A 15875-nucleotide genomic window follows, 5' to 3' on the forward strand; every position below is an offset into this window, starting at 1 on the left:
CTCTTTTACCAACGAATAGTGGGATTGACCGTCACATTATAACGCCTCCACGGCTGAAAAGGCGATCATGTTTGGTGTGACGGGGTATCGAACCCGCGACCCTCGAATTATGAGTCTAGTGCCTTAACCACCTGAAAATTAAGAGTTTCTGTTTATCGAATAACAAGACGGAATGTCATTAAGAGTTTCTGTTTATCAAATAACAAGACGGAATGTCATTAAGAGTTTCTGTTTATCAAATAAGACGGAATGTCATTAAGAGTTTCTGTTTATCAAATAACAAGACGGAATGTCATTAAGAGTTTCTGTTTATCAAATAACAAGAAGGAATGTCATTAAGAGTTTCTGTTTATCAAATAAGACGGAATGTCATTAACACCAGTTCAGATCCTTCAAATGTTTACTCTTTTAACAGAGACTCTTCTCATCCATTAAAATAGTTTATTATTATTATTAGAAGTCTGTGGGACTGCTGTATTATTATTATTAGAAGTCTGTGGGACTGCTGTATTATTATTATTAGAAGTCTGGGGGACTGCTGTATTATTATTATTAGAAGTCTGTGGGACTGCTGTATTATTATTGGAAGTCTGTGGGACTGCTGTATTATTATTGGAAGTCTGTGGGACTGCTGTATTATTATTAGAAGTCTGTGGGACTGCTGTATTATTACTGGAAGTCTGTGGGACTGCTGTATTATTATTATTAGAAGTCTGTGGGACTGCTGTATTATTATTATTAGAAGTCTGGGGGACTGCTGTATTATTATTAGAAGTCTGTGGGACTGCTGTATTATTATTGGAAGTCTGTGGGACTGCTGTATTATTATTGGAAGTCTGTGGGACTGCTGTATTATTATTAGAAGTCTGTGGGACTGCTGTATTATTACTGGAAGTCTGTGGGACTGCTGTATTATTATTATTAGAAGTCTGTGGGACTGCTGTATTATTATTAGAAGTCTGCTGTATTATTATTAGAAGTCTGTGGGACTGCTGTATTATTATTGGAAGTCTGTGTTATTATTATTAGAAGTCTGCTGTATTATTATTAGAAGTCTGTGGGACTGCTGTATTATTATTAGAAGTCTGTGGGACTGCTGTATTATTATCAGAAGTCTGTGGGACTGCTATATTATTATTAGAAGTCTGTGGGACTGCTGTATTATTATTAGAAGTCTGTGGGATTGCTGTATTATTATTAGAAGTCTGTGGGACTGCTGTATTAATATTAGAAGTCTGTGGGACTGCTGTATTATTATTAGAAGTCTGTGGGACTGCTGTATTATTATTAGAAGTCTGTGGGACTGCTGTATTATTATTAGAAGTCTGTGGGACTGCTGTATTATTATTAGAAGTCTGTGGGACTGCTGTATTATTATTAGAAGTCTGTGGGACTGCTGTATTATTATTGGAAGTCTGTGGAACTGCTGTATTATTATTAGAAGTCTGTGGGACTGCTGTATTATTATTAGAAGTCTGTGGGACTGCTGTATTATTATTGGAAGTCTGTGAGACTGCTGTATTATTATTAGAAGTCTGTGGGACTGCTGTATTATTATTATTGGAAGTCTGTGGGACTGCTGTATTATTATAAGAAGTATGTGGGACTGCTGTATTATTATTAGAAGTCTGTGGGACTGCTGTATTATTATTAGAAGTCTGTGGGATTGCTGTATTATTATTAGAAGTCTGTGGGACTGCTGTATTATTATTGGAAGTCTGTGGAACTGCTGTATTATTATTAGAAGTCTGTGGGACTGCTGTATTATTATTAAAAGTCTGTGAGACTGCTGTATTATTATTAGAAGTCTGTGGGACTGCTGTATTATTATTATTGGAAGTCTGTGGGACTGCTGTATTATTATTAGAAGTCTGTGGGACTGCTGTATTATTATTAGAAGTCTGTGGGACTGCTGTATTATTAGAAGTCTGTGGGACTGCTGTATTATTATTATTAGAAGTCTGTGGGACTGCTGTATTATTATTAGAAGTCTGTGGGACTGCTGTATTATTATTGGAAGTCTGTGGGACTGCTGTATTATTATTAGAAGTCTGTGGGACTGCTGTATTATTATTAGAAGTCTGTGGGACTGCTGTATTATTATTGGAAGTCTGTGGGACTGCTGTATTATTATTAGAAGTCTGTGGGACTGCTGTATTATTATTAGAAGTCTGTGGGACTGCTGTATTATTATTAGAAGTCTGTGGGACTGCTGTATTATTATTAGAAGTCTGTGAGACTGCTGTATTATTATTAGAAGTCTGTGGGACTGCTGTATTATTAGTATTAGAAGTCTGTGGGACTGCTGTATTATTATTAGAAGTCTGTGGGACTGCTGTATTATTATTAGAAGTCTGTGGGACTGCTGTATTATTATTAGAAGTCTATGGGACTGCTGTATTATTATTAGAAGTCTGTGGGACTGCTGTATTATTATTGGAAGTCTGTGGGACTGCTGTATTATTATTATAAGTCTGTGGGACTGCTGTATTATTATTATAAGTCTGTGGGACTGCTGTATTATTAGAAGTCCGTGGAACTGCTGTATTATTATTAGAAGTCTGTGGGACTGCTGTATTATTATTAGAAGTCTGTGGGACTGCTGTATTATTATTAGAAGTCTGTGGGACTGCTGTATTATTATTAGAAGTCTGTGGGACTGCTGTATTATTATTAGAAGTCTGTGGGACTGCTGTATTATTATTAGAAGTCTATGGGACTGCTGTATTATTATTAGAAGTCTGTGGGACTGCTGTATTATTATTAGAAGTCTGGGGGACTGCTGTATTATTATTAGAAGTCTGTGGGACTGCTGTATTATTATTATTAGAAGTCTGTGGGACTGCTGTAATATTATTATTAGAAGTCTGTGGGACTGCTGTATTATTATTAGAAGTCTGTGGGACTGCTGTATTATTTTTGGAAGTCTGTGGGACTGCTGTATTATTATTAGAAGTCTGTGGGACTGCTGTATTATTATTGGAAGTCTGTGGGACTGCTGTATTATTATTAGAAGTCTGTGGGACTGCTGTATTATTATTAGAAGTCTGTGGGACTGCTGTATTATTATTAGAAGTCTGTGGGACTGCTGTATTATTATTAGAAGTCTGTGGGACTGCTGTATTATTATTAGAAGTCTGTGGGACTGCCGTTTTCCCAGCAGATCCTCTTCTTTGTTCATACACGTATGTTTCCTCAGGACTAATTAGTTATAAGCACGACATAAATCACCCTCACTCTTAGGAAGAGGCTATTAATTCGTAGTTGACGGTTGTCAAATGTTCTTTATGACGTACTTTATTTTACAAGTTCAGCATGACAAAAATTATGGAACAGCTACTACGTCCTACGTTTTATTTATGTTATTTCGTTGCTAGATAATTAAAATGACGCTTTCAGTTATTAATCAAAGTTTCGCGATTTTTATTCTTCGTCAGGATCAAAGTGATGTTCGTTTTATTTCATGACTTTTTAAGTTTCCGATTTGTTGCACAATGTTTTGTAAGTTCACCGGACTACTTAATGGCTTGTGAAAAAAATCCACCTGGTAGCATTTTTAAAAGCTGGAAGAGTGGAAAGTGTATCAAAATCGTGCGTAGAAAGTTAGACGAAACGAATGTAAATGATTGGTGTTTAAATTCTGGTGTTTGTTGTTACAAAGCCTTTGGTTTATTAGCTAGGCCTTGTTAAAGAAATAAACAAGGTTTTATGTGACAAAGAACTGTAAATGGTATTAGTGGCGGTTAGTTTTGAATGTTTTGCTATGTAGTTTAGTCTTAATATTAGAACTAAGACGCTTAATGAAACTGAAACCCAAAATGTAAATGGAGCCCCTACCGAGACATATTCGATTGAAGAAAAACTCGAAAATAGATAGGTTTGGTTTGTTTTGAATTTCGTGCAAAGCTACACGAGGGCTATGTGCGGTAGCCGTCTCTAATTTAGCAGTGTAAGATTAGAGGAAGGTAGCTAGTCATCACCACCCACCACTAACTCTTGGGCTACTCTTTTACCAACGAATAGTGAGATTGACTCTTACTTTATAACACCCCCATGGCTGAAAGAGCGAGCATGTTTGGTGTGACGACGATTCGAACCCGAAATAAATAGGTATAAAATACACCAGTAATGTAAGAATGTAACTTGTAAGATTAGTAGGAATTCTCTGACGTGACGCCAGTAATAGTTTTACACTTTTAACAACAGTCTATTCTTTATTAAGTTGACTTTCATAGACTTCCAGTATTTTCAACAGTCTGAAGTAATTCTTACATCTTATTGCATCACTATATTTACAGATGCATCGACTTATTAGAAACACGTTATGATTGAAAATTTGGTATAATTTGTATCTTTCTTGGATAAATTTGTGTCATAAAATTCAATTGTAACTGTAGATTGATCAAATATCTAGAGAACAGTATGAATAATAAAAGTAAAAATTTAGATGAGTGATTTGGCGAAAGTTACTGACAATAGTACTAAAACCATAAGACAAAAAAAAAGTCAGTGTTAGGCCTAATTGTTTTAAAAGATGGTTAACGTATATATATATATACACACACACACAAAACAATAATACTCTAACTCTTCCACTTTTTAAGTGATTTATTTGTGTAATTATATTTATTAATTAAATTAAGAATTTAGAAAATTAAGAATTAAACAAAACTTATCATAGAGTAAACCTGGATACAACAATTTCGATTTTCACTTAGTAAGGTTTGGTTGAAGAAATTTATATTGCTTGGGTTAAAATGTAAGTCGGATGTTTTTCACATTCAGAGATAACATTTACAACGAATATTAATCTAAAATCGGCTTTATCATAGTGATGAGGGCACTCTACTCGATACAGGAGAATCGCGAGTTCGAACACTATCCACGAATATACTCGCCCTTTCAACTGTGTGTGCGTTATAATGTTTCAGTCTATCCTACTGTTAGTTGTTAAAGAACCATCAATATAATCATGATTTCAAAAGATCTAGGACCTGGAGCACCGTTGAACAGTAGGCAATTCCTTCTGTTTCTGGAACAGGAGACTATTCTTTCTGATTCTTGAACAGTAGACCATTCTTTCTGTTTCTGGAATAGTAGACCATTCTCTCTCATTCTGGAACAGTAGACCGTTCTTTTTGATTCTGGAACAGTAGACCATTCTTTCTGTTTCTGGAATAGTAGACCGTTCTTTCTGTTTCTGGAATAGTAGACCGTTCTTTCTGTTTCAGGAATAGTAGACCATTCTTTCTGTTTCTGGAATAGTAGACCGTTCTTTCTGTTTCTGGAATAGTAGACCATTCTTTCTGTTTCTGGAATAGTAGACCATTCTTTCTGTTTCTGGAATAGTATACCATTCTTTCTGTTTCTGGAATAGTAGACCATTCTTTCTGTTTCTGGAACAGTATACCATTCTTTCTGTTTGTGGAACAGTAGACCATTCTTTCTGTTTCTGGAACAGTATACCATTCTTTCTGTTTCTGGAACAGTATACCATTCTTTCTGTTTCTGGAACAGTATACCATTCTTTTTGTTTCTTGAATAGTATACCATTCTTTCTCTTTCTGGAATAGTAGAAAATTTATTAAATTTTCGAAAACAGAAGAACAGACAAATATTCTAAAATGCTTTAGGGTTGGGTATGAAATGGTGATTAGATTGCCCTGACTGTGAATCTAAGGATCTACGGTTCGCAACACGTTGCCGCAAAAACGTGCTCTTTATTTTAAGGCTATCGTTGAATTATAAATGTGACCATCAAATCCTAAATACTCGATTAGTCACAAGTAACTCATAAGTTGGCAGTGATCACTAAACATTTATGAACAGTCGATGCACAAATATCTTTGAGTGAAAGTCTAAAACAAACAAATAAACCAATAATGTTAAAAACACTATATTTTTATGTCTGCCAGCAAGAGAAACATAACAGTATTTCAAAAATACAAATAATGCTTTGCTTGGTACACTGTATTTTAATATAATCATTCTTTAAACCACAAAACTGGATATCTTTCGCACATCAGTTAAATTACTTTCACCCCCAAAGAGCGAGAATCTATCGTCCAAAAAGGCTCGTGTTATTGGATTTTATTTGTTAAATTAAACGTTATCATTTAAATGTTACATTTCTTAACGTCTATGAAGAATACTTTCTTATTATACTTTAACACTGCTCAGTTTAAAAATGACAAAAATATGCGTGGTATTTATGTATGTATATATATATATTTATATGTATTACGTTTAATTAATTTTCCATAATTTAAATACTTCAAACTTTTTTGCAGTTTTGGACCTTTTTCCAAAATCATCTTCGTGGTGTACCTCTGCAGAAACAATTATAATTAACTTCTATTTATGAACTAAGACTGGTGTTTTAAAGCAGTACCCCTCCTATTCTCTCCAGTGGCACAGCTATGCGTCTGTGGATTTATAACGCTAAAATCCGGGTTTCAATACCCGTGGTAGGCACTGCACATGTAACCTATTCTATAGGTTTGTGCTTAACTACAAATAAACAAGTCAAACATTATGACGACAGAGCGTCTCGTGGATCCCCAGGGACTGGCCCGGGCCACAGTTTGAGAACTTGGGCAACAGTTCATGCAGTCGTGTAATATTTAGTAGCAATTTAGGTTTTTATTTAAAACTGTATTTATAAATTAACTGAGTGACGGTAATGTCCCTCTATTCAATGAGAGTATCTCAAGTATTGGTCACATTGCCGATTAGTTGCCTTCTCTCTTGTCTATCGTTTAGTATTAGAGACAATTAGCCCGCAAGATTGAAACCAGTAAATTAGCTCATATTTCTATGATGTTTAGGACGCTCGACTCGTAATCTGAGGGTCGCGAGTCTGAATCCCCGCCATATCAAACACGCTCGCCCTTTCAGCAGTCGGGGTGTTATAATGTTACGATAAATTCCACTATTCGTTGGTGAAAGAGTAGCCCAAGAGTTGGTGGTGGATGGTGATGAATAGTTTTCTTCCCTCCAGCCTTACACTGCTAAATTAGGGACGGCTAGTGCAGGTAGCCCTCGTGTTGCTTTGCGCGAAATTTAAAACAGCCTACTACAGTTATGGATCTGGAACGGTTACGTGTGAATTACAGAAGTCTTTAATGTGGCCGTTTAGTCACTGTTGTTCAGATAAACCCCTAAAATAAGGTATGAATAAAGGGGGGACCTGTCCCAGTGTCAAGTTTTCGGATTCACGGCGCTAAAAATCAGCGTTCAATTCCCCTCGGTGGATACAGCAGATAGCCCGATGTAGCTTTGCTATAAGAAAGAAAACACGAACAAAAACACAAAATCGAAAGAAAGGTGATAATTTGGGTACAAATAATCAACAGTAAACATACCTAGTCAAATAAGAAAATAATATGCGATAAGGGATAACCTTGACTTCTGTACTGGGTGGGCATATAATAAAAGCATTCGCACTAGATTGAATAATTTAGTCCTAACTGTATTTTTAAATTTATATCTACATATATTATAATAAAAGCGGTTTAATTTGTAGAGATGTGTTTTTTTTTTATGCACTGTGAATAATTTGCTTTTACGAATTGTTCACAAATATATTTGTTCCCCGCTGGTACAGCGGTAAATCTACGGATTTACAACGCTAAAATTAGCGGTTCGATTTTCCTCGGTGAATTCATCAGAGAGCCTGATGTGGCTTTGCTATAAGAACACACATAGAAATATATTCAAGTAATTATATCTTGTGATTGTAGTAGCCTAGAATTAACCAAATAATTATTAAAATATCATCGGTTCAGACACATTTTCCAGTTCAGTGTCTTACTTTATCGTGTAATTAGAAATCATAAAAGGTGCTAGAAAATACTTAAAAATGATGCATTATGGGTAAAAGTTTGTCATATTCAGACCACATGAGTCTTGATCACTCCAGATCTCCTGTAAAAATTAAAATGTTTGGGGATCCATATTTACAGAAGTTCAGGGATTGTTTTTGTTTAAATTTCACGCAAAGCTACACGAGGGCTATCTGCGCTAGCCTTCCCTAATTTAGTAGTGTGAGACTAGAGGGAAGGCAACTAGTCATCACCACCCACCGCCAGCTCTTGGGCTACTCTTTTACCAACGAATAGTGGGATTGACCGTAACATTATAACGCTCCCACGGCTGAGAGGCCGTGCATGTTTGGTACGACGGGGATTCGAATTCGCGACCCTCGGATTACGAGTCGAGTGCCTTAACCACCTGGTCATGCCTGGTCAATTTCAGGGAACCAGTAATACGACGATCCTTAACCCTAAAACAGCGGGAATGTTGTAGGTAGCAGGGTCAGTTGATAACACTATGTAACAACATTTTTACTTTTTCTTGTTCCTGGATAGAAAGTATTATTTCCCCTAAAGTAAATACAAAAATACCTCTTTTTTTTCTTCAAGCTTTGCTTTTGTGACCTGAGTTACGAAATTTTTAAATTTACCCATTTTACAGAACATTCTAGGAAGATTCAGGGCGAAGTAGCTGATAGAGAATTTTTTTCGATCTTACAAGAACTTTCTAGAACGTTGTAGAACTTATGAGAATTTTCTAGAACTTTCCATAGTAATATATATACAGGGGCTCACCACTCACCACTTCAGTTTAATTCTAGCTACCTAAGCGAACACATAGACCTATCTGATTTTATTAGATATGGCATCAAGAAGCTGCAAGCATTCCCCAGATGCATCCAGAAGCCTCAAAGCTGTGCTGACCCATAACGGGAATAAGTACCCGTCTCTTCCCCTGGCTCATTATGTGCACCTCAGAGAGGAATACAACAGCATCAAGACTTTGTTAGAAGTTTTGAAGTATGATGAGTATGGCTGGGAAGTTATCAGATACTTCAAAATGGTGACATTCCTGATGGGTATTCAAGGAGACTTTACCAAGTTTTCCTGTTATCTTTATTTTTGGGACAGCAGGAACACCGCAGTGCACTACAACAGGAAGCACTGGCCACAACGGGCCGAGTTCTCTGTGGGGAGGCACAATGTCAAGTGTGAGCCACTAGTGGACTTCTAGAAGGTGTTGTTCCCACCATTGCACATAAAAGTGGGCCTTATGAAGCAATTTGTCATAGCTCTTGATAAGGAGCTTGCAACTTTCAAGTATCTTCGAGACTTCTTCCCTAAGCTGTCTGAGGCAAAGGTCAAAGCTGGTGTCTTCGTTGGACCACAAATAAAGAAGATTCTGGAGTGCACAGAATTCCCCAAGAAGTTCAGTAGGAGGGGAAAAAGAGCTTGGGACAGCTTTGTTGCAATGGTTCCGGGCTTCTTGGGTAATCACAAGGCCGAAAATTTTGTGGAACTGGTTGAGGCTATGGTGAAAAACTACTGCAAAATAAGCTGTAGGATGTCCCTGAAAGTCCATATTCTTGACGCTCATCTTGATAAATTTAAGAAGAACATGGGAGCATACTCAGAGGAGCAAGGCGAATGCTTTTACCAAGATATACAGGACTTTGAACGCCGCTACCAAGGAGCGTATGGGAGACTATTTGGGGGCTGATACGTGAAAGTAATTTACATTACAGTCGCAAATCTCAAAAAACTACTCACTTCTAAACGTTTTTATTCATTTTTGTATAACTTGATTCATATGTTGGTTTATTCAGACCTTATGTGAATGAAAATGTGCAAATTTGCCCGTTTTTACGTAGAAAATAGATTAATTTCTAAATTTCATTATCCAGGTCACAAAAGCAAAGTTTGAAGGGAATAATGACCATTTTCTGCACTTTTACAACATAAATTAAGAAATAACACATACTAACCAGGAACAAAATTTGTGTTACATAGTATAATGGCCGCTATTTAAGGGTTAAAGTAACAAGATGTCTTACCGCTTCCCTCAGTCATCTCCTATAAAATAAAAATGGCAACATGCTCGCTTTACCTCCTTAACTGTATAGAACTGTATTCCAGAAGATACCAATTTTCATTTTATATTATACTATCGGGTTTCCACTTTTCTGGTGGTTTTGTTAGTTATTAAGCCTAAAGCTACACAGTGGGTACTTATGCGCTGTTCACCGTCCTATCGAAAGCGTCATATAATCCTACTGTACAGGAAAGTTGAACCAAAATAAGATGTTGGTATGTTACATAATTCCAGCCATTTCTATCTTACAGAAATGTTTCGTTAAACTTATCTTGTTTTCACGGTGCAAAGAAATTCAGTACTTAAATGGATTTTTGTACAAGTAAGAAAAACAACGTCACTGAGATTTAGCGTCAACTTGAAGAGAATTTCGTGTAAACTTTCGTTGTTTTTGTAAGATGTATCGTCGTTAGGCTTTGTATTTTTGTGCGTTTGAAAGTGATTACCCTGTTTCTTAAGATTAAAATCACTGAACGTTAATTATGATAAAAAGTGATTCTTCTTCCCTAATTACTATCGAAACACGTGAATTTGAATTTCGCGTGACGTCTTTTTGACGTTCGTGTTTGAAATGAATCCATAAAATTTTCATGGCAGACGTTTTCATACATCACGCCCACCATCTGGCAAGGATGTAAAGACCTCCCACTGCGTGTTGGTCTGAGAAGGGGGTAAAGACCTCTTTTTTTTATTTTATGTCATATTTAAAATGATTGGGTACCTCACGATTGGGACACATTACGATAAATTATAACAGACTGAGAGATTATACGGTCGCATTGCAGTGGGATATATAATGATTAAGTTTCTGTAACTAACCCAGAAATTCTTTTTAATAAACCAAAATGTTCCTCTTATTGATCTAGAAATTCTTTTTGATAAATCAAAATTTCCTGTCACTCAATCATAGATTCATTTTAATAAACCAAGTGTGCTTGTTGATAAACTAGTAATTCCTTTTACTAAAACACTTTGAATGATAGCTTCTGTTACAAATCAGAATAAAACATTTCGCCACAGGTAACTTTGCTACAACTCAAAATATTTTGCATCCTTTAGTAACTTTCGCAATATGTCAACACTGAGTTAACAGAACTGTTACTTTATTTGTGTTTTTTTTCCTGTTTGTTTGTTTGTTTTTAATTTTAGACGAAATGTCTTGATGTATTTGTAGCTCAAAAACATTAATTGGTAAAGCGTTTTTCGGGAAATTTCCACAAAAATACACAAAGAACTTGCTGCTAGTCTGCAGAACTCAGAGCCAACTTTTGGGCTATTCTAACAAAACAGTGAGATCCTTCTGTTACACTTATAACCCATCCATGACCCCAAAGTGCCAGCTTCATTTTCATTTATTTTCAGAAATAGAAAACAAATCATGGACCATCAGATCCACAGTCCAGCACGGACTGTAAGCCTCTCCTGGTCAAACTTAAAAGGAAACACTTCTCAGAGATGGAAAATTTCATCCATGAAGTACAATAATTACATCAAACATTAAATTATATTAATGTTCCAGGTTTAGCATCAACAGCAACTGTGTTTTGTTTCTGTTGGTAAAAGTAACCAATACATGAAGAATAATAAAACAGCTACATAACCAGGCAGCATTTAATGATCCCATCATGAGTATTGGCAAATCTCGTGCGTTAGAAGAGACCTGATGAAATTTACTTACTATCAGCTTTCTTGGCAAACATTTTGATTAATAAACAAGCTACTTACTCTCCTGGAATTTTACTTTAAAATGAATTTTTTTTTTAAATTTTGCTTCTACATGCTATGTAATGGCATTACAGACAAATGCTGACCGACGTAATTAAACCTCATTCAGTCGTACTCTGACGTTTAACCTTGAAGAAAACTTTTAAAAGGTATTTTCATGAGCTGTGGCCTTTACACTTTAAAAAAATATTTTTATTATTACAAATATAACTAAACTCAGTTTTAATATAAACTTTATCTTTTCCGAAGATTTCTTTCTATTATTCTTTTTTTTGTGAACAATGTTTCCCATGATTTAGTATTTCACGAGATAGGTCTATAATTCTTATTTTACACTATCACCAGGTCTGGCATGGACAGGTGGTTGAGGCATTCGACTCGTAAAACGTGTGATGTAAGAATATCGAATTAGAATATTATTACAAAAACATGTGATGTAAGAATGTCGAATTAGAATATTATTATAAAAACATGTGATGTAAGAATATCGAATTAGAATATTATTATAAAAATAATACGTGTAATGTAAGAATATAGAATTAGAATATTATTATAAAAACGTGTGATGAAAGAATATAGAATTAGAATATTATTTTAAAAACGTGTGATGTAAAAATATGGAATTAGAATATTATTACAAAAAAACATGTGATGTAAGAATATAGAATTAGAATATTATTATAAAAAACATGTGATGTAAGAATACAGAATTAGAATATTATTATAAAAACATATGATGTAAGATTATAGAATTAGAATATTATTATAGAAACATGTGATGTAAGAATATAGAATTAGAATATTATTATAAAAACATGTGATGTAAGAATATAGAATTAGAATATTATTATAAAAACATATGATGTAAGAATATAGAATTAGAATATTATTATAAAAACATATGATGTAAGAATATAGAATTAGAATATTATAATAAAAACGTGTGATGTAGGAATATAGAATTAGAATATTATTATAAAAACATGTGATGTAAGAATATAGAATTAGAATATTATTATAAAAACATGTGATGTAAGAACATAGAATTAGAATATTATTATAAAAACATATGATGTAAGAATATATAATTAGAATATTATTATAAAAACATGTGATATAAGAATATCGAATTAGAATATTATTATAAAAATAATACGTGTAATGTAAGAATATAGAATTAGAATATTATTATAAAAACATGTGATGTAAGAATATAGAATTAGAATATTATTATAAAAACATATGATGTAAGAATATAGAATTAGAATATTATTATAAAAACATGTGATGTAAGAATATAGAATTACAACATCATTATAAAAACGTGTGATGTAAGAACATAGAATTAGAATATTATTATAAAACGTGTGATGTAAGAATATAGAATTAGAATATTACTATAAAAACATGTGATGTAAGAATATAGAATTAGAATATTATTATAAAAACATATGATATAAGAATATAGAATTAGAATATTATTATAGAAACATGTGATGTAAGAATATAGAATTAGAATATTAGTATAAAAACGTGTGATGTAGGAATATAGAATTACAATATTATTATAAAAACGTGTGATGTAAGAATATAAAATTACAATATCATTATAAAAACGTGTGATGTAGTAATATAGAATTACAATATCATTATAAAAACGTGTGATGTAAGAACATAGAATTAGAATGTTATTATAAAAACGTGTGATGTAAGAATATACAATTACAATATTATTATAAAACGTGTGATGTAAGAATATAGAATTACAATATTGTTACTATAATATTTTATTTTATTCTACAAGTATTGTTATTACTGAACTGAAACTTTGTTTCTTTAGATTAGTGGTGAATAACATTTCTATAGGGTTTTACTTCTTGTTTTTATTATTTGTTATGTATATAATACGAAGTTTAGTAGATCTATTTTAAATTCAGGTTATATCTACATGTTTAGTAAAATACCTGTAGACAATCCACACTTTTCTGACATAATTTGAAACTGACTCTTACATTTGAAATTATGTGTAGCTGCGATAAACAATGTTTACACATTGTTTCAAACCCATCCATGGGTGCCTTAATGTGTGTAGCTGTGATAAACAATGTTTACACATTGTTTCAAACCCATCCATGGGTGCCTTAATGAGCCCGGCATGGCCAAGCGCGTTAAGGCGTGCGACTCGTAATCTGAGGGTCGCGGGTTCGAATCCCAAACATGCTCGCCCTTTCAGCCGTGGGGGCGTTATAATGTAGGTCAATCCCACTATTCGTTGGTAAAAGATTAGCCCAAGAGTTGGCGCTGGGTGGTGATGACTAGCTGCCTTCCCTCTAGTCTTACACTGCTAAATTAGGGACGGCTAGCACAGATAGCCCTCGAGTAGCTTTGTGCGAAATTCAAAAACAAAAAACAAACAATCCTTCATCAGAATAGTAGAGGTTACAAGTTGATGTAATGTATTTCTCTGGACCTCGATTTGAATGTAAACGACAGTAACTGTCTGACTAATCTGTTTTTAAACAGATTTCACAAGAAGTGAACTGAATCGTAAAATAAAAACAAAAACGATATTATTATGTGCTCAAATAAAAAGGACCGAAGGTTGAATTTTGTAGATTACAAGTTAAATATCACTTTGGCTAATATTTAAATTGGACGTAACATTGTTAATTAGATAAATTAATTGTCAGTTGATAATTAATCCGAGACAGTTTAAACTCAGTTATATTATTTTTATGTTTAAATCGTATCTCGTATCTTAGATCTGGAAGGTTGAAGCAAATAATTAGCATTGCTTGTCCCCCGCTAGTACAGTGGTAAGTCTACGGATTTACAACGCTAAAATCAGGAATTCGATTCCCCTCGGTGGGCTCAGCAGATAGCCCGCTGTGACTTTGTTATAAGAAAAACACACACAGCATTGCTTATTACGTAACCAAAGGGGCATCGCCAGGGGGAGGTTGGGGTTGGTCCTTTTCACCTCCGTTTGTATCACAAATAAACATTATTTCCCGTAACATTGAAACCAAATAACAGTATCACAACCAAGACGAACTAATTTATCAGTACAATATGATTGCGGTAAGTGTGGTATAGTTCTATGCCGCAATGACCAGGAATATAACCTACTGTGATATCCCTTTCTGAATAGGATATACCATTCACACTTCCTTTAACACTAGGATAACTAAATGCCCCTTCGGAAGATATGGCGGTTCCTAGCCAGATCCATATCTGAAAGTAGAGTTTCATAATGACAACATGACTGTCTTATGTTGTACAATAAGATAGAAAACGTATTTATTAAGAAGGAATTTATTTACACATAGATAATAACCAGTTTACCTATAAAACGAGCACAAAAATTAATTCAAATATAGTTTGTTTATAATTAAGTTTATATCATAACACGGGTAGTTTTAAAAATGTATACATACACACACACTCATATTATACGTGTGTGTATGTCTGTGTTTGTGCTCATATTTAAGAAAGGTGCATCATGAACAGAAACGAACGACCACCACCATCTTACCCCATTTAACAACTTATATCTTGATCTGAAACACCTGTGGATGTTGGTATTGTCAGATGAATTAACAACTTATATTCTAATCTGAAACAACTGTGGATGTCGGTATTGTCAGATGAATTAACAACTTATATTCTGACCTGGAACAACTGTGGATGTCGGTATTGTCAGATGAATTAACAACTTATATTCTGACCTGGAACAACTGTGGATGTCGGTATTGTCAGATGAATTAACAACTTATATTCTGACCTGGAACAACTGTGGATGTCGGTATTGTCAGATGAATTAACAACTTATATTCTGACCTGGAACAACTGTGGATGTCGGTATTGTCAGATGAATTAACAACTTATATTCTGACCTGGAACAACTGTGGATGTCGGTATTGTCAGATGAATTAACAACTTATATTGTGATCTGGAACAACTGTGTATGTCGGTATTGTCAGATGAATTAACAACTTATATTCTGATCTGAAACAACTGTGGATGTCGGTATTGTCAAATGAATTAACAACTTATATTCTGATCTGAAACAACTATGGATGTCGGTATTGTCAGATGAATTAACAACTTATATTCTAATCTGAAACAACTGTGGATGTCGGTATTGTCAGATGAATTAACAACTTATATTCTGACCTGGAACAACTGTGGATGTCGGTATTGTCAGATGAATTAACAACTTATATTCTGACCTGGAACAACTG

The sequence above is a fragment of the Tachypleus tridentatus genome, chromosome 12, assembly GCF_004210375.1.
Source record: "Tachypleus tridentatus isolate NWPU-2018 chromosome 12, ASM421037v1, whole genome shotgun sequence".
NCBI lineage: Eukaryota > Metazoa > Arthropoda > Merostomata > Xiphosura > Limulidae > Tachypleus > Tachypleus tridentatus.